General features: G+C 38.1%; 1 protein-coding gene across 3 annotated transcripts in view; it reads left to right on the top strand.

Annotated features, from left to right (window-relative positions):
- The window catches only part of LYPD6B (LY6/PLAUR domain containing 6B), a 224,042-nt gene that overhangs the window by 95,387 nt on the left and 111,793 nt on the right, over positions 1-16,862 (top strand). Inside the window, exon 2 of one of the 3 annotated variants that reach the window (XM_084998668.1) lies at positions 2,776-2,877. The exons of the other annotated variants lie outside the window; for them this stretch is intronic. The gene's annotated coding sequence lies outside the window, so the exon portion shown is untranslated. The remainder of the gene's footprint in view (positions 1-2,775; positions 2,878-16,862) is intronic. 3 annotated transcript variants of the gene reach the window in all.

Here is a 16,862-nt window from a genome sequence, read left to right as displayed (position 1 = left end):
ATTAAGGATTACAGTATGAATTCAAAAATTGAAGGAAAAAATAAGGCTTATAACTAATTACTCTTTCAACTCTTTTTTCTAAATATATTGTCTTTGGAGAAATGTCTTATTATAAGTAATTCTTTTATCTCAATGCCAGGTGATATTTCATTTTGATCTGGGAATCCAGGGTTTGGCTATATATTTCTTTTTGAAAAATGTTAATATTTGGTGTTACTCCATAAAGTAACTACTTAAAGATATAGAAAAATCCCAATACAGCTCTTGCTGGCTGTCCTAAAACCATATCAAGACCCCACCTATCTGAGAGAAGGAAATTGTACCTTAAGGCTTAACCCAGAAGTTGTAAAGCCTATTCTCTACTAAAGCTCAGTTGTCAGCTTTCTGGAAATTAGAACTGTAACGAATGTTGAAACTTAAAGTTCATGTTTAACATCAAAGAGGTTCACACAATGCTATTCTCAGGGCTAATCTTTAGTGACAGAGGCAAAGAAAGGAGCCTCAGGTGTTATTGGAAAACCCAAGGATTCCATCCTAAATAAGCCCCATTGGCTTTCCTTTTAGGCTTCAGCCAGTCATTTGTCAAGAATATGTCTGAAGGGACTGATCCCAGCTATTTCAAAGGGTCATCCTTTGTGTAAGGTACTTGGAGAATCATGCAATATTGTATTCTGTGGTATATTTATATATACCATATGTAATACCATAATACAAATATCAGTGATGCTAATGATTTTTCCCCCCAAATTACCAGCAGCATGGGCTTGTGGAAACAAGGCTTATATCACTGAGAGGAAATCCTTGCTGCAATGATTTAAATTAGATATTACTATTGATTAGACAAGGTGTTTAAACTTTTATTGTCTCAATTTTCACATTGTCAATGAAGCTTCTAATAATTTCTCTATCTATTGGGATGTTTTCATGGTCAAATGGATGATTAGATGTCAGATCCTTTGAGAAACCAGATGTCATTGTGGTATAATGCTTGTACCACTTGTCATGGTAGAACAGCTTATAATGGCTCACCTATATCTAGTTCATCTTCATGAAAAAAATTCCTTTTCCTGCCTGTGCAATTGGGCAAGTTGTATGACTCTTTCTGGCCAGTGGGTTGAATATGAATCTGAGCCATTCCTGGGCCAGCCTGTTAAATTGCTGGCATGAGATCCTTTAGGGCTCTCTTTCCCTGCTGTGGTGATTGTGGAAAATGTGTTTCCACATTTAGAGTTATTCATATTGCTGAGAATACCTGGAAATAGTTATCTAAGAGAGGTACTTGGACCCACAGGGGGCTTTGAGCCAGTAAGAAATAGATTTATACTGTGTTGGATCACTGAGATTGAGGGGTTGTTTTTGATGACAGCATAACCTAGCCTATCCAGACTTCTCTAGGTGTAAAGAAATCAAATTATTACTGTTATTTTAAACAATGTTTTAATTAAAGTTTAGCTGACTGGTAATGTTATGCCAATTTCTACTGTAAAATTATTATTGTTACTAATAGTCAGAAGTCTCTTAGGTACTTCTTAAGGTATACTGCTGCTTTGCTGTTTTCTGACACCTTAGTGAATTTGAATGTGATTATTTTGACTCTCTTTCCATCCATTCACCCTGAAGACTCTCTATGTCCTTTGGTTGTAACCTGAAGGAACAAACTGTGTTGGCAGTGATAACATACTGGTAGTTACAACACAAAAGGGGAGAAGTTTGAAGTTCCCACTGTGGCACAGTGGTTTAAGAATCAGATTACAGCAGTTTGGGTCGCTGAAGAGGCATGGGTTTGATACTGGATCCAGTGGATGAAAATATGGCATTGCCACAGCTGTGGCTCAGATTCTGTCCCTGGCCCAGGGACTTCCATATGCCATGGGTGTGGCCATTAAAAAAATAAAAATAAAAATAAAAGGAGCTAAGTTCAAGAAGTACTATATCTGGCATATATATGGATACTCAACAGATCTTTATTGACAATAGGAAGAATTGGATGATGTACTGTTGTAAGTGAATCATGTGGGAAAATCTAGTTGCCAACCTTCAGTTCTCATCTTACTTGACCTCAAAGGCAGGGTTCGGCACACTCGATTATGCTCCCTTTCTTGAAATCCTTTTTGATCCTGACTCTCTGGACTCTAGAATTTTTTAGAATATTTTCCTCCTGTTCTAGTGGCCACTCCCTGGTCTCCTTTCCTGAATCCTCCTCTTCCTGATACCCACATACTAGAGTGTCTCAGAGCTCAGTCTTTGAACCTCTTCTCTTTTATTTGAATTGTCTCAGTTATATCCGCTTTCAGTTCTACTGAGTGATTTCTTTTTATTGATTTACACATTATCTTTTATAGAGTATTAACCCTCAACCCTACATTGCTGATAATTTTTCCTCATTTGTCATTAGATTTTTACTTAGTTTTTCCATATAGTTACTTTACAGTTTTGTGTAATCAAACATGTCATTTTTACCCCCCAGGCTTTTGAAATTAGTATGGGATTTTCGGGATTTGTGAATGATGTGTGATGTGATGATGTTTAAAATGTGAATGTGATTTCTGTTTTTAAAACCATTTTTTCTTGCATAACAGGACCATGTTGTTCATGTGCATGTTCTTTGGGTTAGGTAGCTATATGGTGAAGGGGTTCTGTTATTACAATCCATATCCTTCCCAAACTATCCTTATTTCTATAGTGATAATCTAGTGCAATGTCACAAAGCCCTCCAGAATTTAGTTGCTTAAAGCACCAACATTCATTTATTATCTCATGATTTCTTTGGTTCAGGAATTCAGAAGAGGCTTGGCTGGGTGATTCTGGATCCGAGAGTCCCATGACATTGTAGTCTGATGTTGGCCGGGGCTGCAGTCATCTGAAGGCTTGACTGGGGTGAGAGGATTTATGTCTAAGGTGACTCACATGGCTGGCAGCTAGTGCTGGCAAGTCCATCCCTTTTCATTGTACCACTTCATGAGACAGCTTAAATGTCCTCACAACATAGTGCTTGGTTTTCCCCAGAGTAAGTGATCTGAGTCCAAGGCAAAAACTCTAGTGTTTCTTATGATGTAGCCTTAGAAGTCATGTTTGATCATTTCCACCTAATTCTATTGGTTGCATAGTAAACTATCCCTGTTTCAGTGTGTGTGTGCGCGTGCACATGCGTGCGTGCCTGTTGGGGGGAGGGGAGGGCACTGCTAAAGGTCTGACTACCAGGAGGTGGGATCCTTGGGGGCCATTGCAGAGGCTAGCTCTCACAGTAACCAAAGAGCATTATTATTATTATTTTTTGCCTTTTTGCCTTTTCTAGGGCCGCTCCCGCGGCGTATGGAGGTTCCCAGGCTAAGGATCTAATCGGAGCTGTAGCCACTAGCCTACGCCAGAGCCACAGCAATGCTGGATCCGAACTGCGTCTGTGACCTACACCAGAGCTCATGGCAACACCAGATCCTTAACCCACTGAGCGAGGCCAGGGATCGAACCCGCAACCTAATGATTCCTAGTCGGATTCGTTAACCACTGAGCCACGACGGGAACTCCCCAAAGAGCATTATTTATTTGAGATTTTTCTTGGTTATGATACACACTTTTGCATTTAGAATACAGAATGCCAACTGATTAGTACTGGGCTTTAACCAAAGTACTCTTAACCTGACACTCAAATAGAAAAGAGATGGATGAGTTTTTGAAGGCAGTTTGCTGGGATAGAGCCCTTCAGGCAGAAGGTGTCTGAGATTGCACTGATAGAGTTCTCCTGGTATACTTTCTGGGACTCACTTTGTTATTCTTGATTTTCCACTTCCTCCATCTCTCTTAGAATCCAAATATTTTGAAGACAATAAATCAGACAGGGGCAAGAAAATATTTGACAGAGTAAAATAGCTGCTTCTAATAGCAATAACTTTTATTTATTGAGTGTCTGCTATGTGTCAGACTATTTTCATAAATTACATCTTATTTAGTCCTTTTAATAGTCATTGATGGGAGGTGATCTTATCTCCATTTTAAATATAACGAAACTGATGCTTACAGTAATTCATTGAAGGTCATGTAGTAGGAGGTTGAGCGGAGACTTGAACCCAGCTCTGTCTCTCTGTAAGGACTGTGGTTATTCTACTACCTGTCACCATATCCCACTGATACAAACACACATGTACATAAAATATTTGGGCTTGAGAGAGTTGAAGAGCTGCAGAGTTGTGTGTTCTCTGGAAGGATTTGTCAAAGGTAAAAGATCTAGGAAAATGTAATCCCAGATACAAAAAACACTTTGAAAATGTAAGTGCTTTATAAATGTGAGGTGGCAATGTTATTAATATTTTTCAGTTCAGAGAAGTAAGGATATGGATCATGTATAATTTCTTTATTTCTTTTTCTGTCAGATTATAGCAGAACACCTGCCCATTAATCCTTACCCTGTTAAAACAATAACTGCCTATCCAGGTAATACATTGGAATTAATGTATAATTAAAGAAAATTATCATCCACTTGGCCAAGAACTAGGAATGGCAATATTTCAAGTTAATACCTATTCTACTGAATGTTTTAGATTAGGAAATGCTGCTAAAATATATAATTTAGGAAGATATCAAATCATCGGTTTAAAACTAAAGCATAAAGAGCTCTAATGTCTCTAAAAGTGTTTTGTTATAATGTTGATGTGATGTCCTATTTGTCTTTGGTACAAAGACACTGTCTTTTTGACAGCCACTCTTTAAAGCCTTGGAAATGGGGAAAGCATGTTTCTCTTGATTTCTCCTCTTTTGGCATGTTTGCTGGTGGCATTAACACATTAACACTGAACCGAGGTGATAGTCTTCAGAGTAGAGGATGATATGTAGCCCTCATTACAGCACCTTGGCACCCAGCCCACCGACACCAGCAGCAAGAGCCTTGCTTTCATTGTGAAAGGAGTTAAGAATGTGAAGAAGGTCACGGCCATCAATCTGTTTTCACTCTGCCAGATAGAATCTCTTTGAGGAGGAGCACGAAACATATATTTTAAAACCTCCAAGGAAGGCGCCCACATGACGATGTTCATCTTACCACTTTCTAATGTAAGTGTTCAGTCTCTGAAACAGAGCTCACAAGCCTTGCACGACAAAATTTCTCTAAGAAAATGTCTGCATTTTTAAATTGTCACAGTCAGCATACACAATCACTGTATACAGTGAGGCAGGTAGAGGAGAGCAAAAAAAAAAAAATTTGGTCAAGGTTTCATTAAGTTTACATTCTGTGAGTCAGTAGTCAGTCCTACTGCAAAGGGAAAAAATGGAGACTGAAGTTCAATGTCCTGCCTGCTTAAGGCTGCTTATTGATTGGAGGGTAAATATATTCTGGAGGAGCCTTCTTCTCCCAGAATGCATCTCTGCTATCTCTCCCTGTAGCCATGAGTCTCTGCATACTATGTCCTTTGTGTTATTTTTGTTTTATTTTTAAGGTTATCTTAGAAAAGAAATGTATAGTAATTAGAATTTGAGTCCTCCAACATAGGATTTAGTTGTGTGAAATTTTATCTAATGTTTAGGTACAGCATGTTTGTTCTTATATATTAAAATTTTAATGTATGTTCAAAATATGTTTAAATCTGTTTTACTTACTATTACTATTGTTATTTGCTACTACAAAATCTTAATATTAGTAATGTTTCATGGTAACGTCGTAGTCCGTCAAGTTCATATGTCATCATTTAACTGTTCCACTACTATTGGACATCTAGGGGTGTTTCCAAAATTTCCTCCACTGTAGATGACGATGTAATAAACTTCTTCATGAATATAGCTTCTCCTCCCTTAAATTATTGTTTTCCTTAAGCTAAATTTTTCACAACGGATTTAGAAGGTTAAGGCCAGTTTTATTGTCTATGTGATTATCTTCCTGATAAATGACAGGTGCGTCTTTCACAGATGATGTGATTTTTCTTTTTTTATATTAATTTTTGAGAGTCTAATCTGTACCTAGTTCCTATAGTATTGATTTGTATGATCAGATTTGATGATTGTATCACTCATGGTCCTAGCAGGGCACATATTTCACCTCCTGGGTTCAAATGAAGAATTAAGGCATGGGCTACCCATGGAAGTGTAAGGTGAGAGAACAAACAAGGAACTACAACAGTGAGAAGCCATGGCCAGCTATAGACTGAAGGGACAAGGGCAGGAAATAGTGTTTGTGATCTCTTAAGCTCAGTGGAGGAAGCAAGTGACGGCTGGGGCTGGGGCCGTAGAGGGATGCAACTTCCACCAGAGGGGAGGAGCTGAAGCATGTGGGGAGTGGGAGGAAACACCCCAACTTGCCTTTCCTGCCTCGCTCTAATCTCCCACCAGTGCTTCCACTGGCCAAACCCAACCAGAAGTCAACTGGCACAGAAACCTGGGAGATGTGGTCTTCAGGGGTCACTTTCCTGGGCTACAGAGCTGTGCAGACAATGGCTCTCATGCTGGTGGAGGCAAAGGTGACGAAAGAAAACTAGCACAATGATGGAAACTTTGTTTCAATGGCAGTTCAAAACCTATTTTGTAACAGACTCTCAAATTTGGATAAGATTTCTTATCTCTTTAACCTAGTCTCTGAGAGTAGGCCTTAAATATTGCATTTCCTTTATTATGAAAATTAGGTCACAGTGAGAAAACAGGAGACTCTGAAAGGGCATTCAGCTCTGGTAAGAACAAGTCACATATCTGCTGTGTTTGCTTCTTGGCAGTCTTTGTAGTTACTTTCTGTCAGCTGCGATTTTGTCCTGTGTACTAGCTGTTCCATATGTCCTCCAGCTCCTAACCTCATGGTTAGGTTTGGACCCAATATGTTCTTAGTTTCATGGACACATTAAGTGCAGATTATTTATAAGAACCTGATCACAGATAGCATTCCACAGGGCAGTTTCTCACATTGGGAACTGAGTCTGAGTGTTTGTGGACTTTGGGGGTTTGTGATTCTTCTATAAGAATTTTTAAATGTTGCTTTCATTTGGATGGCAATAAAAATTTAATCTGGTATATTCTGGATCTTTGGATAACTGTCTTATTCCGAGTGCTGTGACATGATTTGTGTCTGTACCTGCATTTAGGTTTGGGTTCAAATTAGTGTCAAGTCAAACCTGTTTAAATGTGGAAGTTCTTAAGAAAAATCAGAGTAGAATTAATTTGTTGCCAAAGCACTGTTTACATTTAAAGACCAAATGCTGACAGAGCAGGCTGGTGAGGAAAGGTTTCATAGTAGTTCCAATGGGGAAAGTGGCGGGAGAAACCAGTCATTGTATTGACTGTGGAAGTCAGTGTTTGCTGAGCTGAGAAAGGGCCTCTGCCACAGCAATCCGTGACCGTTGCCATGTCGATCTCATTTAGGAAGCAGTATGGTTTCAGCAGAACATCATCTAGCATATCTTAGTCAATTATTTGGATGCTCTTGGTTTTGTTTTGATTTTAATTTTAATTCTTACTGAAGTATATTGAAGTATATTTGATTTCAGATGTACAGCAAAGCGATTCAGTATATATATATATATATATATACACTTTTTCAGTTTCTTTTCCATTATAGGTTATTACAAGATACTAAATATAATTCCCTGTGCTGTGCTATAGGTTCTTGTTGTTTATTTATTTTTGTATATGGGAGTATGCATATGTTAATCACAAGATCCTAATCAATTCCCCCTCCCCTTTGCTTTTTGGTAACCATAAATTTGTTTTTTAGGTCCGTGAGTCTACTTTTGTTTTATAAATAAGTTTATTTGTATCATTTTTTTAAGATTCCACATATAAGTGATATATAATATTTGTTTTGGTCTGACTTCACTTAATATAATAATCTCTAGATCCATCTGGTATTATTTCATTCTTTTTTATGGCTGAGTAATATTACACACACACACACACACACGCACACGCACATGCACACGCACACATACACACCACCTCTCTGTCAGTGGGCATTCAGGTAGCTTCCAGGTCTTGGCCGTTGTACGTAGTGCTTGGATGCTACTGGTTTTATCATTTGGGTTGTATCTATTTATACATGTACTTTGGTTTGTATAGGTTAAGGGTGATAAATCTAAGGAATTTGTACCTGGTTTTATATTGTTTGCTTTCTAAAAAGCGCACTAACAATAATAAAGTAACACTGGGGGATTTGAGGGGACATTTTTCACTAAAAAGAAGTTTGTATATAATTCAATTTAGACTCTTACTATGTGGAGTTAATACTAGACTGGTAATCTCACCCTCTGTGAACTGGTTAAAGGAGGCAGGCAGGAAAGAATTTTTAAAAACACTTTTTTTTTTTTTTTTAGCTCTAAAAAGACTATCAATCTTCACCCTACGAATTCATGAAGTTTTGGATTATTTAATAACTCGTATTTAGGAAATACTCACATGAGCCACCAGGATTCCACTAGCTCATTTGCTGCATGCTTTTCTAGTTTGGGACTCTTTCCTATGGAATCCAAGGGCGGTTCTTGCTGTTTCTGCTATAACCAAGTAGCATGATGAAATCTTGTAAATATTTGCTGACTGATTTTTCTGAAGTATTAATTTCATTGGTTGAAACCATGAAAGAATGTCTCTTCCTTTTAATTCCTCACAGCACTGCCCCTCCAATAATGTAGGTTTTGAATGCAGCACTTCTTGGGGGATACCAATAGATAGTCTTCTTTGGGGGTGGGAGCAATGCCTTGTAATTATCAGTGACATTTTCTCCATTGAGCATTATCTTCTCTGTGCATATAGCAGATAATTTGTATCAACACTCTGGGCAGCTACATGGAAGTGGGAAAACCAGGAAATGGTGTGTTAGGTATTAAGTGCTCGGGTCTGTCCTTTAGGCAGAGGTTATAAAATACATTGTGTAACTGAGGGATCATATGATATGATGAACAGGTGTGCATGCTGGAGGCGCCCGCTAGTCTCAGCTAGGTGATACCTTTTGTCCTTAGCAACTCTCCAGAGTACAATCACTTCACATGCTTCTGGAGTTGTGGAAACAGGGCAGCTATTAACTATTGTCACTGCTCACTAATTCTTCTAATGGAGTTCAAATAATAGATAGTTCCTAAATAATTTGGAACCGGCATTGAAACAAGTCCTGCAGTGTCTCCATTGCCTATTGATCTTTCTACTGTTTGCTTTAGGATTAAAGGGAACTTGCATTCCACAAATTAGGGTTCCACTTGCCCTGCTTTTGCTCCTCCCCAACTCTCTTCACACCCCCTTCTCCCCATGCCAGCCCTATTGCCCAAGTTCCCATGAAAAGTGATGAAGTGACCACAGGAAGCTTCTTTAGGTAATTTTCCTGGAGGCCAACCCCAGTACTGAAGAAGACCCAGACTCAGCACCCAAGTTGCAAAGAAGCCTTTGAAGAAGGAATGTCTTGGCTTTGAATTTTATTTTCCTATGAGGAAAGTTGATGTGGGTTGATGAGGTCAGACTGCATCTAACAGAAACGTTCCAGGATGAAACTAACCTTTCCCAGTCAAATATAAACCTTTCATATCACCTCTTCTCAGCCACCCCCAAATCTCTTGATTGTCAGAACCCAGAAACTCAAACATATCCTCACTAGCATTCCATGCTGGGACTTTACAAATCCTAATCTCTAAACCTATTTGCTAAAGTCAAACAATGCCTAGCCCCAACAAAGCCCTCTACAAACATAGCCATGCCTAGCCTGCGAGTTAATATAAGTAGATTACTGTCTAGTCACAGCTGTAAGTTTGGCTGCCAGAACTCTGCCTTTCCTTCTCTTCCAGGCCTTTTCTTTGCTCAGGGCTTTTCCTCCTTTCTCAGGGAACCCACCCGGAGTGTCCCATGCTGTCACGAAATGCATCAAATCTGCTGGCCTTTCCCACACCCACTTCCAGCCTGGATTACAGCTGGGTAGGGCAGGTCTGGGGTGGGAGGGAAAGTGGTGAGTCCTGGCACAGTTCTGGTGGATTAGGGCCATGCTGCCTTTTCCCCCATTGAGAATGGAGTTAATCAGTGTCATAACCCCTTCTCAAACGACATAGCATCTTGGAGTATTTTTTTTTTTTTTAATCTTTTTAGGGCCGCACCTGCAGCATATGGAGGTTCCCAGGCTAGGGGTCTAATCAGAGCTGTAGCTGCTGGCTACATAGCCACAGCAATGCGGGATCAGAGCCACATCTGTGACCTACACCACAGCTCCTGGCAATGCTGGGTTCTTAACCCACTGAGAAAAGCCAGGGATTGAACCTGCATCCTCATGGATGCTAGTCAGATTCATTTCCTTCGAGCCAGGACAGGAACTCTTTTTTTTTTTTTTTTGTCTTTTTAGCAACTTGGAGTATTGTAACTCATCAGTTTCTCTCTCTTTTTGAGATGTAATTACTTATAACACAATATTAGTTTCAGGCATACCACATAATCATTGGATATTTGTATTTATTGTGAAATGATCACCATAAGTGTAGTTAACATCTGTCCCCATACATAGCTATAATTTTTTTTTCCTTGTGATGACAACTTGTAAGGTGTACTCTCTTAGTGGCTTGATACAGACAGTATGGTATTGTGAACTAGTCACCATGCCATGCACTACATTCCCAGGACTTAGCTGTTTTGTAACTGGAGGTTTGTACCTTTTGACCACCTTTACCCACTTCCCCTACCCCTCACCCCCTGGTAACCACCAGTTTATCTTCTATGTCTGTGATTTTGTGTTCCCGCTCCCCACTCCCAACATGTAAGTGAGATCATGTGGTATGTGTCTTCTCTGTCCAATTTACTTCACTGAGCATAACTGCCCTCAGGGTCCATCCATATTGTCACAAATGGCAAGGCTTCCTTTTTTATGGCTGAGTAATATTTCTTTGTGTATGTATTCCACAATTTCTTTTTTCATTTGTTCATCGATGGACACTTATGTTGCTTCCATGTTTTGGCTATTGTAAATAATGCTTCAGTGAAATGGGGGTGCAGATATCTTTCAGAGTTAGTGTTTTCCACTACCCAGAAGTAGAACTGCCAGATCATGTGGTAGTTCTATTTTTACCCTCTCATGAATTATATGTTATTGTTGTCTAATATTTTAGTTCTGACTTCTTTTACTGCCACAAGATGAACTTTAGTTTTTATCATTATTTTACAGAGACAGTTAAAGATACCTGTATAAAATTACCTACTTTTTTTTTTTTTTTGTCCTTTTGCCATTTCTTGGGCTGCTCCTGTGGCATATGGAGGTTCCCAGGCTAGGGGTCTAATCGGAGCTGTAGCCACCGGCCTACGCCAGAGCCACAGCAACATGGGGATCTGATCCATGGCTGCAACCTATACCACAGCTCACGGCAACGCCGGATCCCTAACCCACTGAGCGAGGCCAGGGATCGAGCCCGCAACCTCGTGGTTCCTAGTTGGATTCGTTAACCGCTGAGCCACGATGGGAACTCCTAAAATTATCTACATTTTAACCAACTTTTCTGCTCATCATTTCTTGCATTTCAGCTGTTCCTCTGGGTTCATTTTCTTCTTTCTTAATGTACATCCTTTAGGCATTTCTTTTTTTTTAAAATTTTATTGTATATAGGTGACTTACAATGTTGTGTTAGTTTCAGGAGCACAGCAATAGACATTTCTTTAGTGAAGTTATGTTCAGAGTCAACTTTCTGTTCTTGTTTATAAGAAAATGTATTTGTTTCATTCCCATTCTTAAGAAATAGCTTCATTGGCTGGTCTAATTAATAGTTTGTCCTAACACTTGGAAGATAACTTCCTTTTTTTTTTTTTTTTTTTTTTTGGCTTTTTGCCTTTTCTAGGCCCCTTCCCATGGCATATGGAGGATCCCAAGCTAGGGGTCTAATTAGAGCTGTAGACGCCTGCCTATGCCAGAACCACAGCAACACAGGATCTGAGCCGCCTCTGTGACCTTCACCACAGCTCACAGCAACGCTGGATCCTTAACCCATTGATCAAGGCCAGGGATCAAACCTACAACCTCATGGTTACTAGTCGGATTTGTTAACCACTGAGCCACGACGGGAAGTCCAGAAGATAGCTTATGTCTTCTGATTTCTGATGTCACTATTGAGAATTCTGCTTCCATTGTTGATTTCTTCTGTCATTGTCTTTGGCTTTCTGCAGTGGTACTTTAATTATCTAGATGTGGAATATTTTTGATTCCATATTTTACTGCATGAAATATTTTATATATAGTATTCTATATCTATATCTAAGAATGCTAAATATTTGGTAATTGAGGGTGTCATTCTGTTGTTTCTGGCAACTCATTTACCTTTGTTTCCTTGCATTGTGTTTTGAGTTTTATTTTTTTGAGAGCTTATATTTGATTAAATTTAATTTGTAGTAGTATTAAGGCCTTAAATTGAGAGCTTTCTTCCAGAGAAGATGTGAATTTTTTTTTGTGCCCTAAAACCTTGGGACAGAACTGACTTGGGAATATGTTAGTAATCTTCATAGTTACGGGTCCCAGCTTAATGCACAAGCCTCACATTCAGCTTTCCCATCATGTGAGGGACCCAGAGTTCAGTCTCTGATGCCAGAGACTGAAGAGCAAGGTTGCTCCCAGGGCAACCTTGACTGGCGTAAGTGTCACTTATGAGATTGAATTGATCTTACTTTTCTTTTCCCACCTTTCCTCCCTCCCTTTTTTTTTTCTTTCTGTTTTCCTTCCACAGCTTTTGAATACTTTCTCTACTTTTTTTGATGGTCAGAAATGCTTTATAAAGTTCACTTTTTCTTTTTATCTGGGATCTTGCTACATTGTAGCAAGAGGATCTCTCAGAATATGGGCTAGAAGCAGAAAATTTGACCAATCTTTTCAGAAGATGCCCCAGTTCTTTTTATCCTCTCAGTCATAGCTAATGTGTGCCTAAGTGTAGGCTGAGCCCTGGAACTACTTTTGGCTTATTCGATATAACGGTGCCCTAATCACCTAGCATTTCGCACACTACCTTAGGACTTTTTTTTTTTTTTCTTTTTTTTTTTTTTTTTACTGTGCTGATTATCCTGAGGTCAACTGATTGATTTATTTAAGAGAAAAAGACAGAACCCATTTTTCGAGTGGCTTTTCCCACTTAAATATGATATTGCCATCACTTGTTTTTTGAAAATCAAGTTTGTGACTTTTAAAGATTTTTATTATTTTTATTGAGATATAATTGATTTATAATGTCATATTAGTTTCTGATGTACAGAAAAGTGATTCAATTGTGTATATATAATATACATATATTATATATAGTATATATATTATATATTATAGTTATGTATTTTGTATGTATATACACACATACATACACACATTTATTCTTTTATCAGATTTTTTCCATTATAAGTTATTAAAAGATACTGAATATAGTTCCCTGTCCTATATCATAGGTCCTTATTGTTTATTTTATGTATAGTAGTATGTATCTGTTAATTCCAAGCCCCTAATTTATCCCTCTGTGCCTCCCTCTTGCTAACCATAAATTTATTTTCTATGTCTGTGTGTCTGTTTCTGTTTTGTAAATAAGTTCATTTGCATCATGTTTTAAGTTCCACATATAAGTGATATATATTTGTCTTTCTCTGACTCACTTCGTTTGGTGCGATAATCCCTATATCCATCCGTGTTGCCTCAAATGGTATTATTTCATTCTTTTTTTTTGGCTGAGTAATAGTCCATTGTGTGTGTGTGTGTGTGTGTGTGTGTGTGTGTATCCCACATCTTCTTTATCCATTCCTCTCTCAGTGGGTATTTACATATCTTCTGTGTCTTGACTATATAAATAGAGCTGCTATGAACACTGGGGTGTGTGTATCTTTTCAAATTAGCGTTTTCTCCAGAAATACATCCAAGAGTAGGATTGCTGGATCCTATGGTAACTAGTTTTTTAAGGAACCTCTATACTATTCTCCACAGTGGCTGCACCGATTTATATTCCCACAGTGTAGAAGTTTTCCCTTTTCTTCACACCCTATTCGTAGGCTTTTTGATAGTGACCATTCTGACTGGAATGAGGTGGTATCTCATTGTAGTGTTGATTTACGTTTTTCTAATAATTAGTGATGTTGGACATTTTTCATGTGCCTGTTGGCCATCTGGATGTCTTCTTTGGAGAAACGTCTATTTAGGTCTTCTGCTTATTTTTTGATTGGGTTATTTTTGTTGTTGAATGAACTGTTTGTATATTTTGCAAATTAAGCCCTTTCAGTTGCATTATTTACAGATGTTTTCTCCAAGTCCGTAGGCTGTCTTTACATTTTGTTTATGGTTTCCTTTGCTGTGCAAAACCTTATGTTTGTTTAGGTCCCATTTGTTTGTTTATTCTTTTATTGCTATTACCTTGGGAGACTGACCTAAGAAAACATTGATACAATTGATGTCAGGGAATGTTTTGCCTATTTTTGCTTCTAGGAGTTTTATGTCTTATTTTTACATATTTGATCCATTTTGAGTTTGTTTTTTTGTATAGGGTATGAAGGAGTGTTCTAATTTCATTGATTTACATGTGGCTGTTCAGTTTTCCTAACACCACTTGCTGAATAGACTGCTTTTTCTCCATTGTATATTCTTGCCTACTTTTTCAAAGATTAATTGACTGTGTGTGTGTGTGGGGGGGTTATTTCTGGACTCTGTTCTCTTCCATTGATCCATTTGTCTGTTTTTTGTGCTAGTACAGTGCTGTTTGATTAGCTTTGATATTTGTCTGAAGTCTAGGAGGGTTATGCCTCCAGCTTTGTTCTTTTCCCTAAGGATTGCTTTGGCATTTGTGGTTGCATATGTAATTTAAGATTATTCTAGTACCTTGAAAAATGTCATAGGTAATTTGATGGATATCACATGAAATCTGTAGATTGCCTTGGGTATTATGGCTACTTTATCAGTATTAATTCTTACAACCCAAGAACATGGGATGTCTTTCCATTTCTTTGAATAATCTTCAGTTTATCAGTGCTTTATCATTCTCAGCATGTAAGTCTTTTACTTCATTGGTCAAGTTTATTCCTAAGTATTTAATTTTTTTGATGTGATTTTAAAAGGGATTTTTTAAAGGGATTTTTAAACTTTCTGATAATTCATTGCTAGTGTACAGAAATGCAACTGATTTCTGTATGTTAATCTTGTTTCTGCTACCAAGCTGAATTTATCAGTTGTAGTTGTTTTTGTATGGAGTCTTTAGGGTTTCCTATATATAATATCATGCCATCTGCATATAATAATTTTACCTCTTACATTTCAATTTGGATATCCTCTATTTCTTTTTCTTGTTTTATTACTGTGGCTAAGACTTCCAGTGCTGTGTTGAATAAAGGTGGTGAGAGTGAGCATCCTTGTCTTGTTCCAGATTTAGGTGGGAAGGCATTCAGCTTTTCACTGTTGAATATTATGTTGGCTGTGGGTTTGTCATAAGTAGCTTTTATCACCTTGAGATATAGTCCCTCTGTACCCACTTTGGTGAGAATTTTTATTCTGAATGGATGTTGAATTTTATCAAATGCTTTTTCTGCCTTTCTTGAGATGATCATGTGGTTTTGGTCTTTTCTTCTGTTGATGTTGTGTATGATGTTGATTGATTTGTATATGTTGAACCATCCTTGTGACCCTGGAATGAATGTAGCTTAATTGTAGTGTATCTTTTTCATGTGTTATTGGTTTCAGTTTTCTAATATTTTGTTGACAATTTTTTGCATCTATATTCATTAGAGATATTGTCCTCTAATTTTATTTTTTGGTTATGGTAGTGTCTTTTTTTTTTTTTTTTCTGTCTTTTTAGGGCCACACCCATGTCAGATGGAGGTTCCCAGGCTAGGGGTGGAATTGGTGCTTGTAGCCGTTGGCCTATGCCACAGCCACAGCATTACCAGATCCAAGGCATGTCTGCAACCTACATCACATCTCACAGCAACACCAGATTTTTAACCCCCGAACTAGGCCAGGGATCAAACCTGAATCCTCATGAATACTAGTCAGATTCATTTCCGCTGACTGACGATCAGAACTCCTGGTTTTGGTTTTGATGATGGCTTCATAGAATGACTTTGGGTGTTCCCTCCTCTTTAGTCTTTAAGAAGACTTTCAGAAGCATTGATATAAGTTCTTCTTCATGTGTTTGGTAGAATTCTTCAGTGAAGTCATCCAGTCCTGGACTTTTATTTGCAGGGAAGTTTGTTTGTTTGTTTGTTTTTTGTCTTTTTTTCTTTTCTGGGACCACACTCATGGCACATGGAGGCTCCCAGGCTAGGGGTCTAATCCGAACTATAGCTGCTGGCGCCACAACAATGAGGGATCCAAGCTACGTCTGTGACCTACACCACAGCTCACAGAAATGCTGGATCCTTAACCTGAACAAGGCCAGGGATCGAACCCACAACCTCATCATTCCTAGTTGGATTCATTAACCACTGAGCCACAACAGGAACTCCCTGTTTTTGTTTTTTAATCACAGGTTCTATTTCACTTCTAGTGATTGGTCTGTAAAAGTTGTCTGTTTCTTCTTCATTCAGTTTTGGCAGGTTGTATGTTTTTAGAAACTTGATCCTTTCTTCTAGATTGTCCAGTCTGTTGGCGTATAATTGTTTCTTGTATTCTTTCTTGTATTTCTGTGGTGTTGCTTGTTATTTCTTTTTTTTTTTTCGTAATTTAAAACATTTATTGAGGTATAATTGACATATATTACTTTTAGGTGTATTATATAATGATTTGATATTTCTTTTTTTTTTTTTTGCAAGGAGAAACGAAGTGCAAGTTTAATGGAATAAACACTCGACTAAATTGGGTCCTTAATACCTCATAACTAAGAATCTACATAGTTTGGTGAAATCTCGGCTTTGACAGATTCCCAATTTAATTCTGAATTAATTCGAATGTCTTGCATTTACCAATGGAACCCTTTCACAGTAGGGCAAAGATAATCTTCTCG

The sequence above is a fragment of the Sus scrofa genome, chromosome 15 (assembly GCF_054392235.1).
Source record: "Sus scrofa isolate SSC_HxYL_T2T_F1_AM1 chromosome 15, Sscrofa_HxYL_maternal_Yorkshire_Landrace_v2.0, whole genome shotgun sequence".
Classification (NCBI taxonomy): domain Eukaryota; kingdom Metazoa; phylum Chordata; class Mammalia; order Artiodactyla; family Suidae; genus Sus; species Sus scrofa.
This window is presented reverse-complemented; position numbering and strand designations above follow the sequence as displayed.